The 18,432-nt window shown below is 37.0% G+C and overlaps 1 protein-coding gene across 1 annotated transcript in view; it reads right to left on the bottom strand.

The window, feature by feature from the left end:
- The window catches only part of LOC110328056 (phospholipid scramblase 1-like), a 42,313-nt gene extending 24,510 nt beyond the window's left edge, over positions 1-17,803 (bottom strand). Inside the window, exon 1 of the mRNA XM_021207412.1 lies at positions 17,750-17,803. The gene's annotated coding sequence lies outside the window, so the exon portion shown is untranslated. The remainder of the gene's footprint in view (positions 1-17,749) is intronic.
- Between the last annotated feature and the right edge of the window lie 629 nt (positions 17,804-18,432).

The raw sequence follows: 18,432 nt of genomic DNA, 5'->3' as shown, positions 1-18,432 counted from the left end.
AGAGAGAGAAAGAGGGAGGGAGGGAGGAAAATGAGAGGAGAGGAGAGGGAGAGGAAGGGAGAGATATGTCCTTGTTGAGATTTCTGTGATTTGTTGGAGGAAGTGTATTATTAGGGGGTGTAATGGGCTTTGAGATTCCAGAGGCTCAAGCCATGTGTGGCATTCACTTCCTCCTGCTTCACAGATCCAGGCATAGAACTCTGAGCTACCTCTTCATCATCATCATGTCTGCCTGCATGCCACCTTGTTTCCCAAAAAGACACTAACAGAGTAAAGCTCTGAACTGTAAACCAGCCCCAATCCAGTGCATTCTTTTGTAAGAATGGCTGTGGTCATGATGTTTCTTCATAGTCACAGAAAACCCTAAGACACTTTGTATCGGGTCACTTTTTGTTCTCCCAGCCTTTGCTTGCTCCTACATCACTGAGAGAGGGGGCAACTCAGACTACTGCAGAGCACAGTAGGAGAGAATGGCCTACTCAGTGCCCCCAGGGAGCAGATGAGAGTGGCAGGCTCTAAGGGGCAGCTGTAAGTCTGTTGCCTTTGGTTTGCTTGTTGCTTATGTAAAAATTGAGGCAATTCATTTATGAACTATTGTTTTACTAGAACTTGGTTAAAAATGCTGTGCGGAGCCACCTGTAACTGGATCTTACTACATTTATGTAGTTTATTGAATCTAAAACATTGCCACCATCCCTCCCCAACGACCCAGGCCAACTGCACTACCAGCTGCACCTCACTTATAATCCACTCCTGCACTCAGTCATAGCACTTTTGATTGCATTTTACAGTTAGGTGTGCTGTACCCTTCAGGGCATGGTTGTCTACAAGGTCTTCTTTTTTCTCTGCCCTTGATCTTGGACTATAGTTGGGAATAGATGTAAATAATAAATCACCAGACATGCACATGCACACACATACAAATACATGTGCACACACATACACACAAACACACACACAGACACACACAAACATAAATTTTTTTTTGGAAAGCACATCCAAGTTGCCTTTCAGTGGGAAAATAATTTTCAGGTTGCCTCCATAGTCAAGAACTATGAAATGTTCCAAGAAACAAAGGACTTTTTGTCAATGCTGCGAAATAAAAGCTGGCAAGCCTTGTGTTTGAAGCATAGGCATGAATGAGAAGCCGATGTGTTTATATTGGCTACCTGCAGATTAACATTTTAAATGACCTGCAGGGTAAGTTAAACTGTTTGTGACCCTTGCTTGTGGTTATATGTGAGGAATTTAGCTTTTGAAATTAGTGATATACATTTTGGAAAAATTTTAAGGAACCTGTATCCTGTTTTCCACAATGACTGCACTAAATTATATCCACACATATGGTATGCAAGTTCCTGTCTCTGTACATCCTCAACAGCACACCTGCTAACTTTAGCATTCTGGATAAGGACTCCTGCCCTTGGAGGACAGCATCTTGGTGTGGTGGTGTGGTTTGGATTATAGTTCTCCCACTGAACTCGGGGAGTGATGTTAGCCTGGTAGAATTGGGGGGGGGGGAGTGGTTGGAGTTACATCCCTAACAGATTTCTGTTTTTGAGAGCCTTTATTATCTCTTCCTTAAGTGCTTAGTGTTTTTTAAATACATTGAGTTATGATCACACTTCATTATGTACATGCACAAAATTCTCAAGAATAAAGTAGATTTTCATTTCCAAGTGGCTTTCAACTGGAAATGGCTTCTGCGTTAGGATTGGAGTGTGTGTCCACATTGTTCCCTTCCTTCATATTGATGTGTCTGGCTAAAGGTTTGCCAATTTTGTTTTCAAAACAGCCTAATTTTTAAATTCATATTTTGTTTTTAGTGTCTACTTCCCATATTTTTGCTTTATCTGTGATTTCTTTCCTGTTACTAATTTGGGATTTGATTTATTTTTTGTTATCTAGGTCTTTGAAATGCATTCAACATGTTCTTTATCTGGAATCTTTCTATTTTTGATACAGGAAATTATTCCTATACACACCCCTCAGCAGGAACTTGCTGTATCCTGTTAAGTTTTGAAATGTATTTTCATTTATTTTGAGAACTTTTAAACATTAAATTTTTATATTTTGATGACCAATTGTATTTTTCAAAATACAGTGTTCGGTCTCCATGTGTTTGTGTAATTTCAAACTTTTTTATTGTTTACTTCTAGCATTATGCATTGTGATCAGAAAATATTCTGAACGTGTTAGGAAATTTGGTGAACATCTTATGGCCTGCCTATGACCTAATATATGGTCTAGTCTGGATACAGTTATATGTGCTAATGGCAGCCATGTGATCTCCAGATGCTGGCTGTAATAAATGACTCTTTTATCTATTCACAGTATAGTTTAGCAATTTCTTTGCTGAAATGATATAATCATTTAATTATAACTGATATGTTGATCAAAGTAAGATGCCTAACTCCCTCAGTAATATTACGTTGGAGCATATTTTTCACTTAAGGCTTAATGGTGCTATTTTATAAAGTTGGGTACTATTTTATAAAGTCCACATTAGATGAACATAGATATATGTCATTATATCTTTCTGAACTGATCCACTGAACATTATTTAGTGGTCTTTGTTTTTTCTTGGCATTTGATCTTAAAGTCTACCTGGACACCAAACATAAATGTAGCTCTTTCTAGTATATTCAGGGTTACACACTCTAAGAATATCATCCTTACACTTTCTGCATGTGGTTTTCTTGACTTGGTGTGTGATTTTATTGTATTGTTAGTTTTTGTTTTTAACTTTTAATCCAGTCTGAATCCTTTCACTTCGGAATTTAATGTTTACTTTCAATGTATTATTTATATGTAAAGATGTGTTTTTGTAATTTTCTTCTAATTATGGGAATACACATTCCCCCTTGATTTATATTTACCATATGTGGTTTGATGGTTGCATTGATAACATTGCATCCTATGTATTTGTATCTTGTGCATCTTACCACTTGGTTGGATTTTTCAAGTGCTTTTGGGATGTTATTTATCTTCCTTTTGCTTATGGATATAGGACTCTGTCAAATATTTTTTTCTAAGTTTACTTTACTTATCATGGATTCTCAGTTTGTGTTTTGAAAGGTCTTTATTTACCAAGTGTTGTTGAATGATACTCTTGCTCACCATAGTATTCTCCTGGGACAGTTATTTTCCTTGAGGATTTATATGACATCTTTAACTCCCCCATGCCTTTTGTGGTCTTTCTGGTGTTAATCTAGTGGAGGATACCCTTGTATGTGGCAATGTTTTCTTCTGTTTGAGAGCTATTTATCCTGTACTTTTGAAAACGTATGGTGTGATGAAGATCTTTTCTATTCATGTCTTTTTGTGGTTCTGTGGGTTTCTTGGCTAATAATATCCATAACTTTCTCCCCAAATAAAAATGGTTCTGTTATTTCATTGAATAGGTTCAAATATCTTTAATTCTCAAATATTTTCCTTCTGCATTCCAGAATTTCAGACATTTTAATTTAATGGTATGTCAAGGACTTGGAAGGATCTCTTTAATTCTTCCCTTTTCTTCTTTTATCTTTCTTCCTCTTCTTCCTTTTGTCCTCACTATCAATTGCTTCCCTATAGTTGTGATAAGATATGACCAATGTAAGGTATAGGAGAAATCCTTGTTTTGAGCATACAGGTGTGGAGGAAAGAGTCCACTATCATCCCAATGGGAAACATGGCATCAGTGAGGCATGGTGGCACAGCAGGGAGGCATGGTGACTGGCACAGCAAGTTGAGAGTGGAGAGTGCACAACTTAAAGCACAAGCAGCAAGCAGAAGAGGTAAATTGGGAATGCCATGTGGCCTTTTAAATTTTAATGCTTAGCTTCAGTGACATACTTCTAAACTTCTTAAACCTATCTAAACAACATCATCAACAGTGGAATAAGTGTTCCAACAAATGAACCTGTGGTGGACATTCTTAGTCAAAACACCACAATCTGTCTAGAGAACTATAATAAAATTTAAGGTCAGCCATTCTTCTGCTTGGTAAGATCTGTTTAATGATGCCAATTTTTCTTGGTCATAATTTCTATCTCTGATCAATTTCTCATTTCAGTCTGACCTGAAATGCCTTCCTACTTTTATTTACTGTCCACCTGCATCCTCTTTAATCAGATTGACTATTTTCTTCCAATTATTCTATAAGACAGAACCAAAGTAAAGCCATTTTGAATAAATCTTCCATTTTGAATAGGACTCAAAGTTTAAGTTCCCCCACCTTGTTGGGTAATTCACATGCTGCTGTGCAGAGAAAGAGAGAGGGAGACCTATACCAGGCTCCTGTCAGCACTCCTTGGCATCAGCAATAGTGTCTGAATTTGCTGTCAGCCCAAAGCTCCCAGGCACTAAACCACCAACCAAAGAGTACATGGGTGGTGGGTACATGGTACAAAGGTAGTGGGTCCATGGCTCCAGCTAGATATGTAGTAGAGGACTGTCTTATCTGGAATCACTGGGAGGGGAGCCCCTTGGTCCTGTTGAGGCTTGATGATCCAGGATAGGGGTCTGCTAGGGCACTGAGGCAGGAATGGATGGGCAGGTAGGGGAGCACCCTCATAGAGACAGGGAGGAGGGGTTGGGGTGCTTGTGAAGAGGAAGCTAGGAAGGGGATAACATTTCAAACGTAAATAAATAAAATAATTTTTAAAAGCAGAGAGAGAGAGAGACAGGGACACAGAGGAGAGAGAGAGAGAGAGAGAGAGAGAGAGAGAGAGAGAGAGTTTCTAATTAATTCCCCTATCCCTAAATCCTGATTGATGGAAAAATGTAACTGTAACTTCTGACTTTGCAGGGGTGGGGGGCAATGGGCTGTGCACAGGCAGCCTGATCTCCAGTTGAGCTGAGGTCTTGAACCTGGGGTGAGACTCCATGGGTGGTAATTTCCACCTACATGGGACAGAAGGTGTTCCTCATGTCTCCTGGACCCCTGGCTCCTGTCGAAGTTACCGCCCCCCAACAGCCCCCACAAGAGAAGCATGTGGCTAGTAGTCATGTAGACAATGTCCCAAGCTTCTGGCCTTCTAGCTAGACTTCTCCCTACAGTTACCTAGCAACAGGAAGATAACAAGCTCATTATAAGAGGGGCTATTTGGCCCCTTCTTGCTCTCTTACTTGCTAAGCTTTTATCTTTCTTATTCTCTAGCTCTCTTTTTCCTCTTTCCCTTCGCCCTTCTCTCCTCTTGGCCATGGCCAGTCTCTCTCTCTTTTACCTTCTCTCTTTCTCCCTGCCTTCTACAATAAAGCTCTAAAACCATAGACTGTCTCTGTTCATCAAGGCCCAGACTAAAGACACTGGCCTGCATAAGAACCACCCAGTGTCCCCCCTCTCCCTCTGCCCTCTCTTCCTTTTCCCTCTGAGGCTGGGTGTTGCCCCAGGGCCCCTATTCTGTTCTCAGCTCCTCTGCCATATCCAGCATGGGATGCCAGAGACTGAGAACCTGGTACCAGGGGCTGCCCCTTGTCCACTCCCCACAGTGTGGGGCCAGTGGCGTCACACAGCCAGATGCCCACCCAGAACCTCCCTCCCCCCTCTTCCCACACACCCATGGCCCTGAGGGGGGGTGTGTGTGTCACAGTTCAACTCCTGGGTCTGTTCAGCAGCTCTAATTGATTAGCAATGGATTTATCCACCTGCTAAGTCCAATTGATTTTTGACATCTTCATTGATCTGGTATGTGGTTGTGTCGAACCTAAGCAGACCCCATAATAATTCCTTGAATTTTTTTATCAGATACTTTGCTTATGTTTAGTGTTGGGGGATGTGGCCGTAGAGTTGCTGTACTATTTATTTATTTATTTATTTATTTATTTATTTAAAAGCATTGTTATTTATTTGCTTTTCCATACTTCCTAAGTCATGAACTGTGACTTGTACATGTTGTGGTGGATTGATTACTCACCCATTTTTATGTGATATTATTCTTAGTAACAACTTTCTCTTGAAGATGTGCTTTGGAGTATCAGTTGTTATGTAGTGCTGGCACGGCTTCCTATTTCTGTAGTCTCCAAAAACTCTGAAAACTGGAGTCCAGTCAGACAGATTTACTATCTTGATGCATGAAACATGAGACATATGAGCATCTGGGACAACTGTATTATGGATAAAGGATAATGTGTAGCTCACATTATGACTACTACTGTGATGGGAGTAGTTACATTCGCCAGGTAGAACAGTATCTACACAAATAATGTTGCTAGAACTTTTATTCATAGTTCTGCAAAGGAGATCTTTAATTTCTCTGGCCATGGGGTATAAGTGGTAGATATTTTTTCTTCTCTGTCTCAAAACTTTCTGTGTTGTCATAGGTTTCTACATCTAACAAAGCCACGGCATGTTCACTTGCTGATTTCCAGGGTTGTTCCATGACCATTCATCTCAAAGTATATCATACATACCACTTTAGGGATTTTTGTAGAGGGAGGAAATAAGTTTGAGGCATCCGTTTAGCCACCACAAATCTCCACAGTGTTATCAATTATGTTTTTTATGTGGAGCTCTTGAATATTTCTCTTGATATTTATCCTGTAGCATTTTTAATAGTACCATTGCATTTGAAACGAAAAGTTGATGTTGAACTTTCAATAGATATTATTTTAAATGAATAGTTTAAAGTATATTGTAAATTTTACTGTATTATAAGTATTTGTTCTTTTCTAAAAGTAAAGCAGTAATCTAAAATATGACAATCTTGTGTCTCCTCTCAAATATGCCTATATAATTCTCTATTCCTTTACTGTTTATTGTTTAGAACTTGATAGAATAGTATTATCTTTTGAATATGCTTTTTGTTTTAGTTTTACACTTAAGAGGGGTAATTCAGATGTAAGTATATATAATGTTTTCCTATGATTTTTATTTGAATGCAAAGTTGCTTTCTTAGAAATATTATATAGAAGAAAGACATAAAGTAAGCAGATAACAACCTTCTGAAATAAAAACATGTTTCTTCTTGGTTTGGTTATGAGTAGAAAATTTGTACTATTTCCAAATATAGGATCTTCAGTTTTTTCCTCTTGTAATAAATTTTAACTTATTATTTAGCAGGAACTATTGTGCACTAAGGAAATCAGGAATAAACAGTGGAATTTTCCTTTTCAACATAGAATTCTTTTACCTTAATTTTATACTAAGTTATTTCTTATAACACTTTCTTTCTCTACCTCTTAGAGTCACCTTAGCTAAAAGATAAATTTAAAGGGCATTAAATAATTCATTGATTCTAATGCTATTTTAGAAAGAATATTTACTTCATAGAAAGAAATCACAATTATTTCTGGAAAATAACAGATCATACATTCTGATGAAAGAATTCAAAAAGCTAGGACACTAATTTATTATCAAGTATTTTTGTGTTTTGCTTTAAAACAGCCATATTAGAAACTTGGAAAAGACTGACAAAATACTAACACTGTTTCCCTCATTCTTGGTGTCACATAATGAAAGGAAGATTAACTCTGCATCCCCTCATCTTTACATCATTCATGCCATTAAAGCGTTTGTAAACCTTGCTCCTGAAGATCTCAAGCTCCATGTTTTGGGGAAACTTTTTCACTTGTTTTTCAGTCTCACCATGATTCTGACAACAGTAATGCTATAGTCTATATATAGCTTGGATCATTTAAACGCCAATAAGAAGGTAATTACCTGACAAACAAATGTAGCTTGTGCTTACAGCCATTTCTAATTAGCTCTGGATAGACCTGAACTTAGAATCTTTCAGTGCTTTTGTAAGATTAGCTGCATCTGCCTGGCTTGGGTTCTATATTGTCTCTTTACATTTTATTTTCACAGTTTTATGTTCGTAATTCTTTTCCAACTTAATTATTCCCTAAAGCTCCAACTCTACCAGATGAGATTAAGAATGAAACAAATATAAGGAGAACAAATTCAAAATAGCTTTCAGTTTTCCAGACATTTGTACTTCAATTTCCTCCACATGGTGTGCTCCATCCTGTCCAGCTCTTCATGAATTCCTGATATCCTCTTCCATACTCTAGGTGCTATTCTATGTTTCTTATGTGTTTGTCCTAGGACACTGAGGCAGGTCCTGGCTGTGTTTTGTCAACTTCACATGAACCTAGACATATCTAGGGAGAGGGAATTTTAATTAAGAAATATATCCATCCACATTGCCTGAGGACAAGTTTGTTGGGAATTTTTCCTGATTAATGGTTGGTGTTGGAAGGCCCAGCCTGATACGGATTGTGCCACCACTGGGTAGGTAAGATTTATAAGAAAGCAAACCGAGCAAGCCAGGAAGTGGCATTCCTCTGTTGCTTCTGATGTATTTATTGCCCTGACTTGCCTTAGAGATGGAGATCTGTAAAACACCTGAGTGATGCCAAAAAATCATGACCATAAGGCTGAAGGAAATGACAAAAGCAGTGCATGATTTAAGAAACAAACTCAGTAAAGAGATTGAAGTAAACTTAAGCAGAAATGAAGATGGAATTGAGAAATAAAAGCTCAATAAAATAATTAGAAACCTTGGGGTAGAGCATTATAAGCAGTATGGATCAAGCAAAAGTAAAATACAAAAACTCAAACACAAAGTTCAGGAGTGATATTATACAAGCAAAGACAAGAATTTAAGTCACAACAAAAGATCATGTAGGAGCTATGTGACAACAGGTAACTAACACACACACACACACACACACACACACACACATTTAAATTATAGGCAGAGATGAAGAATTCCAAAACAATAAGAAGACCATCTCTTCAAAAGTAACATAGAAGACAATTTGCTAAGACAAAGGAAAGACCTACCCAGTCTGCTACAAGATGCACACAGAATACCAAGTAGACAAAATCATAAAAGTCCCCATTATGTATCATAGTAAAACACTAAAGAGCACAGATAATGAGCTGAAAACACAGAAAGGAGGAAGAAAAGCATGAATCACATACATCTAAGTTAAAAAGCCTCAAGAATAATCGCTGATTTGTCAATAGAAAATTTGAAAGCCAGGAGAGCCTAGAGCAATGACTTCAAGTTCAGAAAAATCAAGGATGGCAAACCTAGTTGACCATACCCAACAAAACTATCACCGTCAATGGAAAAAGAAAAGCGTTTTATAATGCAAACAGACTGAAAAAAATATATGTTTACAAAATTAGCCCCACAGAAAACATTAGAAGCAGTGCTTCTAGCGAAAGATAGGAATAAGCATAGTGAAGAGACTATAGCAAGAAAATAAAGTAGCACTAACAGAAATGGGAGAATATCTAGATTCGCTGAAACCACCAAAGTTAAATGAAGAAGAGATTAACAATCTAAACAGACCCGGAACAAATGAGACTAAAAGAGTAATAAAAATTATTCTATGTAAAGCTCAGGCTGAGATGGATTCACAGCAGAAATCAACCAGATTTTCACAGAAGATCTACAGGTAACTGTACTTAAATTAAGAGAAGGAAAGAAAAAAGAAAGAAACAAAGAACAAAAGAAAGAAAGAAAGAAAGAAAGAAAGAAAGGGAGAGAAAGAACAACAAACAAAACAATGGAGAACTTCTAAGCCTCTTCTATGAAACCAGCATTACTCCAATACCAAAGGAAATAAGACAAACAGTAATAATAATAATAATAATAATAATAATAATAATAATAATAATGATGATAATGATAATAATATTAACAATGACAACTACTGGCCAATGTGTCTAATTAACATAGACATAAAAATACACAATGATATATTTGCAAAATGAATATAGGTATACAACTAAATATACATCCACCATTATCAAATTAGCTTATTCCAGAGATGTAGGGACAATTGAACATATGTAAACACTGTAATAAATAAAGAAATTTATGGACAACAATCACATGTTCTTCATAATCTATCCAGAAAGTGGCAAAATCCAACATGCCTTCATGGTAAGAGCCCTAGAGAAAGTAGAACATAAGGGAACATGCCTCAACATATGGAAGGCTACATATGAAAACTCTTAGTTAACACCATTCCAAATGGAGAAAACCTTGAAGCAATTCCATTAAGACTTGGAGCATGACAGGGCTGTCAGCTATCCTTACTCTTCTCAATATATTGATCAAGGAACTAGATAGAGCACTAAGGCAGGAAAATGAAAGTAAAGGAATGCAAATAAGAGAAAGAAAAAATCAAATTAGTCTCATTTGGAGAATATATGCTACTGTACATAAAGGATCCATAGAATTTCAGAGGAAAACTTTTAGAAACAATCAGTGGTTTTAGCAGGATACAAAACTGACTCTCAAAAGCAGGAGCCTTTTAGTACACCCAACACAAAGGTGCCAAGAAGGAGTTCGTGGATACATGCCAGGGGCCTTCCCGGGGAGGCGCCTTCTCCTAGGGTCTTAGGTCATTCCTTACCAGGTACCAAGAGAAGATAAAGAGTCTGCAAGGGGGAGAAAGTGGATCAGACAATGGTTAAGGGAATTTAGCAGCTCTGACTTGCTACCAATCAGGCCACTTCTATGGCTCTGACTATTAGCAATCGGGCCATCTCTGCTACTTTAAATGACTACAAGTGCATCTTTATTTATACTAGTTTCACAGAAGAAAGACAAATGATTACCCAAGTGGAACAGATTATGTATTTGATTTCTCATTACATGTTAATGGTTACACGTTCAGTCACAAGTAGAAAATACAAACAGAACAGATTTTATTCTTATTATTAACTCTGTAACTCCAATTTAAGGAATCCAAAGAATGACTCCTACTCCAAATTTTAACCCAGAATTGCTCCTGTCTAAAGGAAATGCAGGGACAAAGAGTGAAGCAGAAACTGAAGGAAAGGCCCTCCAGAGACCACCCCACCTAGGGAATCTACTCCATCTGCAGACACCAAAGCCAGACACTATTGATGTCAAGAAGTATTTGCTGACAGGAACCTGGTGTAGCAGTCACCTGAGAAGCTCTGCTAGCATCTGCCCAGTACAGATGTGGATGCTCACAGCCAGCTATTGGACTGAGCATGGGGACCCCAATGAAGTAATTATGGGAAGGAAGGACTGAAAATGCTTAAGGGATTTGCAACCCCATAGGAAGAACAACAATATCAACTAACTGGACTGCCCAGAGTTCTCAGGGACTAAACCACCAACCAAAGAATACACATGGAAGGACCCATGGCTTCAGCTGCATATGTAGCAGAGGATGGCCCTATCTGAATCAAAGACAGGGGAGGCCCTTGGTCTTGTGGAGACTCAGTGCCCCAGCATAGGGGGATGTTAGGCAGTGAGGCAGGAGTGGGTGGGTGGATGGAGGAGCACCCTCATAGAGGCAGGGGGAGGGGGAATGAGGTGGGGCAGGAGTTGTGGAGGAGAAACTGGGAAGGGGGGCAACATTTGAAATGTAAATAAATAAAATAACCAATAAAAAAGAAGAATGTCTCTAAACTGTTTAAAATTCTAATAAAATAACTTTCTAAGAAAACAAAAACAAAAACAAAAAAGAATGTCTCCTCCAAAGCAAACAAGTTTATTATATGACAGCCTACTTTTAGGCTGGCAGTATTTGTAGTCTGAAAATACTACAAACAAATAGAAAATATCTGAACCAGCCTTTCTATGAGTGCAAACACTAATAACTAACTTCTTTTACTATATGCTTCATCATCTACACTCTAAAGTAGGAAATGTTTATTCCAGTCAAATCTATCATATTTACTGAGTTTTATTCCTCCAGGGTGGACACTGCATGACCTCCTATCTTTAAACTACATTTTCAGAGAGCTTGAAGTCTATAATAAAATGAGACCTTGAATTTGTCACCTATTCTCCTGGCCAGTCAGAGTTTGTCAATTCTGTTTACCCTGCATCAATTACACTGTTTGCATTAGCTCAAGGGCTGATACTTCAAGAAGATTTCCTGAGTCGTGGCCTCATCTATCTCTGTGCTTACCTCTGCTCAATGATCTCCAGGACACAGGGAAACTTCAAAATAGTGGCCAGACCATCTTAATGTTTAGATTTTTTTCCTAAAAAGACTCATATATAATTTTTCTCAGGACATAAAATCAAATCTAATGAACAAGACCAAAACTCAAAAGTTAGAAAAATGAAGGACAGCGATGGCAGCAATCTGACCAGCTTGGCTGGAACTGTGTCAAGCAGCTGAGCTGGCTTCATGACTCTTGATGTTTTCAGTAGATTTGGCTGTGCCAGATGGATTCCCACTGACAATAGCCTAAAAGAAGATAAATATCTAGGAGTAAGCCTAACCATGGAAGTGAAGTAAAAGTATAGAAAACGGCAGTAGAAAATGGAAAGACCGCCATGAATTAGTGCTATATAAAAACATGACAGTTCTACCAAAAGCAATTTACAGATTCAATGAAATCCCAGTCAAAATTCCAACATTTTTCACAGAAATTTAAAAAATCCTAAAATTCGTTTAGTATCACACAAAAAAAAAAAAATTCCCAAATTCCCTGAGTCAAAGTGATCCTGTGGGAAAGAGAGGAGAGAGAGAGGGAGGAGGAGGGGGAGAGGGAGAGGGAGAGACAGAAACAGAAAGAACATTGGTAGAGGGATTACCATTCCAATTTCAAGGAGGTATATTTCAGAGTTATTGTAATAAAAATAGTATGACATGGGTCCAAAGCAGAAATAAAGTTCAATGGAACAAAGTAGAAACTTCGAAGAGTAGAGCATGAATACATCTAAGTACAGCTAGCTACACAATTATTGACAAAGATTCCAGAATCATATACTAGAGAAGAGAGTACCATTCACAAACACAGATACTTACTAGAAATGCTGGACGACTATAGAATAAAATTTGAGGATTATTGATCACTATACTCAAAACTTAGTTTCAAACGAGTCAAAGATCTCGATCTGAAACCTGAAATACCGAAACCACGAGAATAAAATGTGAGCTGGATACTGAAACACAGAGGTGTAGGAAAGACTTTCTGAATATGGCTGCATTTGCCCAGGATTTAAGGCCAGCACATACTGAGACATAATAGTAATAGTAATAATAATTATTATAATTATTACTTAATAATTATAATTATAATGAGGAGAAGGAAGAGAAGGAGGTGTTGGAAAGAAAATAACTAATAAGTATTTCAAAAGGTCTATATTGTTTTTATGAGTTACAGGAAATGAAAACCAAAACAACTTTGAGGATTTGTCCTACACCACTTAGAATACCTAAGATAACAAAATGACCAACAACAATACATCAAATAATGTGGGGAAGAGGGGAAATTTCCTTCACTATTTTTGGTTGTAAAATGTTGTATATAGTCTGAAAATCAGTCTGGAAACGAGGGGAGAATTCACAAAAATTAACATTAAACTACCATATGAACCAGCAACACTATTCCACACAATGTGCTCAAAGGACGAAGCATCCTATGCCACAGATACTTGCTCAGCCACGTTCATTGACATTCTATTCACAATAGCAAGGAAATGGAAATAAAGTAAATAACCTTCAGCTTGTGAAGAGATAACAAAACCATGTCGCATATAAATGATGGAATACTATTCAGCTATAAGGAAAAATGGAATTTGCAGGCATGTGGATACAGCTAGAGAATCTATTGAATGGGGTCACCCAGAGCCATAGGAGCAAATACCACACACGCTTTCTCATTTTTGTTTCTTATCTTCAAAGCTTCAGATGTGATTATATAATCTGGAACAGCCACAAGATAAAGAAAAAAGTAAAAAGAATTATAGTGGGAAGCACTAGTGATGGGCAGAGGAAGAAAGAGGTGATAAGAAAGGAGAAATGAAAAAATGGGCTAGGATTTCAATCGAGAGAAATAGAAGGTCATTACTGGAACAGCAGAGGAAAGGAGTCATGTGTAGCACTACAGATAAGGAATCATGACATTTCATGTTTACCTGAAATTACATATAATACATATGAATGTATACATACATATGCATATTTTAAATGAAATAATGTTACTTGAGGTGGTAATGCTCCCCTCAAGGACCATAGACTAACAAAATCTAAAATAGAAGAAATGAAAAATCTCATTTCAAGTAGTCAGGGGAATTAAAAATTCTTCTACGGTTCTTGTATCTACCAGCTTTTCTTGACAATGTAAGCTTTTATTGTCAGGGAACATTTTGTAGAAACAATTTGGAAGTGTCCCCACTTTTTTTTGTATTTGACAGGATGATTTGAGAAGCATTGATTTAAGTTATCTTTTAATGGTCTGATAGAGTTCAATAGTGAATCTGTCTGTACAAGGCCCTTTACTAATTGGAAGATTATTTATTACAGCTCTCATTTTGCTTTTAATCTAACTGAGCCTTAGAAACAGGAGCTGTGTTGTAAGATATTTGCATTATATATAGACAGACATGTTCAATTATTTCTTGTATCTTATCAGTTGTTATTTTCTGTAATGGTCTGTCTGTTAAAAAGATCCTTTGTTGTACCAACTCTCTGTTAGTAAGGGATGCAAGCCACTTTTATCTGTGGATATAAGAATGAGTATTCAGAATCCTTTTGGGAACCATGCTTGTTTGTCAAAATGGAAGTCGTTTGTTCTCCTCCATGTCATCACTAGCCTTGGAAAATTGGCCAGGCTTCAAGTACTAGCCATGAATTCCTTTATGTAGAGTGGGTCTTAAATCCAATTAGACAGCTATTGGTTAGCACCAAGATATGAGTGTCACTATTGCACCTTTAGAGACATCTTGTCGTGATGATTATTTTATACTTCATACGCTTCACAACTTGACTAGGATTATTGGTTTCATCTCTTCCTCGGTAGTTTAAATAGCCCATTCAGGGATGATAAAACTTAGTCTTCAGGAAGGAGGCTTTCTGGTCAGATCCAGCATGAATCCTCCAAGTCCTGTGTCCATAGTACATGATGTCTTTAGCAAAAAGAATTTACTGTTCATCTCTTGGAGGCCACCAAAGATCAAAAGCCTTCATTGATTGAAGAGTCTCTTGAATTCTTCTGACTAATAACACAAAAGGGAGTTTCTCATTTTATTTGATTTTTTTTAAAAAACAGATTTACATGTATGCATGTGTGTATGTATATACAAACAAAAATATAAGCTTTAAAGAAATGTCATCATGATTTTCTGAATTTTATTGGTATCTGTTATAATGTCTCTTTTTAATTCTCTAAAATATTATTTGGCTCTTTTGCCTGTTTAATATGAATAAAGGTATATTTCAGTCTTAATTATCTTAACATACTTTTAGATGCATCCTCTTTTATATGTATGAGTTCTTTGACACATATATGTATGTGCAACACATGCATACCTAGTACCTGAGATCAGAAGAGAGTGTCAGACACCCTGGACAACAGTTAAGGGTGGCTTTGAGCTACTGTTTGGGTGCTGAGAACCAAACCTCTGCAAACCAAAGAAGTGCTTATAAATTCTCAGAGAACTCTACAACCCCTTTTTACTTGTTCTAGAAAGTACTTATTAAAAGACTCTTCTTGTTGACTACTTTTCTTGCTTTTTTGTTTTGATTTCACTGATTTCTGCCCTAATTTTTTTCCTGTCTTCTACAGTTATAGTTTGTTTGATGTTGTCTCTTACAGTACATTAAGAAGCATCAACAGATTGTTCATTTGATATCTCTCTGAGAATGTAATGCTGGGATTTAGTGCTTGCCTTAGTTACTTTTTTATTGACGTTAAAATAACATCACCATACCTGAAAAAACTTAGAGAGAAAGAGCTTTATTGGGGACTTATACTTTAGAGGGTAAGTTTATGACCGTTATGCTGTAGGAACATGATGCTAGAACAGTAGTTGAAGACTTAGATCTGATCTATATACTAGAAAGAGAGCCTTAACAAGTAATGCCGTGGGCATTTTAAACCTCAAAAGCCACCCCCAGTGACACACCTCCTCCAACAAGGCTACATCTCCTAATCCTTCCCAAAGAGTTCCACTAATTTGGGACCAAACATTCAAACTTTTCTATCAGGATTTCCTTCCTTGCATCCCATAGATAGATTGTATTTTTTTATATTTAATTCCAGAACATTTTTTTTCAATTTCTTCAAAGACCTATTCTTTACTTAAGGAATATCAATAATCACAAAATTATTTCAATTGAAATATTCAAATAAAAGTATGAATTTCACGTTATCTCTCAGAGATAAAGTTTTTTTAATTTTAGAGAAATTTTGACTTTATTCTGCGAGATTATTAATAAACATCTAGGAAGCTGATGAGACTAAAAATAATCACTTCTTACTTAGCCCATAGTGTAGACAGAAGCAGGACAAAACCTTTGCACTCCTAATTTCATTTCTATCTTTACTTTGGGGTAAGCTTTTTGTTTCTGTACAAAAATATGCCAATAATTTATAGATATCTTCTACACTTGTGGAATCTAACACGTTTCTTTCTCCTTTAAAATTTATAGCATAAAAATAATAGTAGCTCTAGTGCTCTGCTTTTGGCTTTGGTATTACCTAGCTCTGGATTGTAGCGATGTCCCATAGAAGCAAACAGTCATTGTCCTAAACCTAGGATGAGGAATGCCTAGACACAATAGGAGCAATAATCTTCTATATCTAGCTTGTCTTATTAAAATACTTCATTAGGGGCATTTTACAGAAGCAAAACTGAGATAATCATCACCAGACCACAGGTTGATCAAGACTGCTTAACCATGTACACTTGTCACTGCCTGCCCAATTTGTTTTCCCTTTAATCATAAAGTTTGTAACTATCCCAAAGATGTGCACAGATATTTAACTTTCTCCCTTTCCAAAGTGTATGTTTTGCATAAAGTTCACTCTTGAGTCTTCATCATTATTTTCTATTTACTTTCTTTAGGACCAAAGCCTAGGCTTTTTATGTTGGAACTCCTGAATTGGGCCTCTGGCTTAGATTCTGGTTATATGATCACATACTTTTGAAGTATCTTATCTCTGAAAACATTCACTGTTGATTTAAAGTGAGAACGTCCAAATCATTTCCAGGTCAAGCATCACCCTAGTTTTGCAGATTAAAACAAGAGCCTTAGAAATATCTTTTCACTGAGACTGATAAATGAGACATCTATGAAATGAATCCACATGTTCCAAGAAAGAAGAAGGGGAGAACAGGAACACATGACTTAAATTTTGACATGAATATGAACAGTTTGGAAAGAGGGTCGGAAAACATAAGGCCTCTTGAGGGTCATGTCAGTTTCACATATATTTGTATGTCAGAAGCAAAATGAGTTTGGAGGCATTTCTTATAATCCAGCTAGAACATTTGACTCTTTTAATTCTATACAGAAGCATAAAAACCTGAATCCTAATAAAGACACTAAATCACAAAGCAGGAGCTCAAGAACTCAGAATATTAGTCAATATCTCCAAAAATGTCAAGATTTTCACCAATATCACACCAACACCGATGAAGCATCAACTCAAATTTGAAGTCTTTTGTCTCAAGAATAGTTTCTTTAGCTTAATGGCCTGCATATTTGTCTGCCAAATAGTAAGAAATGAAACTCATAAAGTGATTGATTTATGAAGAAAAAATATTAAGAAGTCAGACTATGAGGGAGCCAGGTTTCATCAGACGTCAAATCTCAGCCTCTAGACTGTGAAAAGTAGTTTTCTACTCTTATAGTCCACCAAGATATGGTCTTGTCATAATGGCCCAGATCACCCAATACACCTGATATGAGTTAGACAGGCAGATATAAATGGGATCCTAGGCAAAAATGTAGCTGTAGTCAGTTATGATCATCAAAATTCCAAAGGACAACAGTCTCTGAAAGATACTTATAAAATGGCTACCTTAGAGGTCATGGAGAGAGACTGGGCCTTCATCTGTCTTATACTCCAATAGTTCCACATTACTATTAGGGAAGGTCCAGAATGTGGAGATGTAAGCAGCTACAACAATTAACATTCCATTCAGAACCTAGAAGCTCACTAGTTCTATAGATACTTGGAGTATTTATAGAACTGTACATAGAGATGTACAGTTATTTTTTTCCATGATCTTAGAATCATTTACTTTCAAATAATTGCACAACTTTTTGTCATATCTTCCTGAGGTTTGTTATTGCTATAGGCATTACTGGTGGTAGTGGTGGTGGTGTGTGACAATCATCACCAAAATGAGATATTTATAACCCATGACGTGATTTGAGCAGACTGAGTAGGCAGAGTCAGGCTGACTCTGTGACAGGCAGCAAACTAGCAGTTTGGGAGATTAGGCCTGAAGGGTATGCCTTTGTTGTCTTCCATTTTAGTAATCACATATGAGGGGATATTATTGAAAATTATCCTTCTCAATCACATATGACAAAGACAGAGCTGAGTGTAAACAGAATAGGACATTATGGAAAGCAGAGAGTGGATTATGGAAGTGAATGCAAAACTTTCACATATTTTTTAAAAATGGAAAAATGATCAAATGTAGGAAAGTTGGAATAACATTGAAACATAGGGATTGGAGCATCCCTGGGAACAGT

This window comes from Mus pahari, chromosome 10 (genome assembly GCF_900095145.1).
Source record: "Mus pahari chromosome 10, PAHARI_EIJ_v1.1, whole genome shotgun sequence".
Classification (NCBI taxonomy): domain Eukaryota; kingdom Metazoa; phylum Chordata; class Mammalia; order Rodentia; family Muridae; genus Mus; species Mus pahari.
Note: the sequence above shows the minus strand (reverse complement) of the source record. Positions and strands in the feature narration are given on the sequence as shown.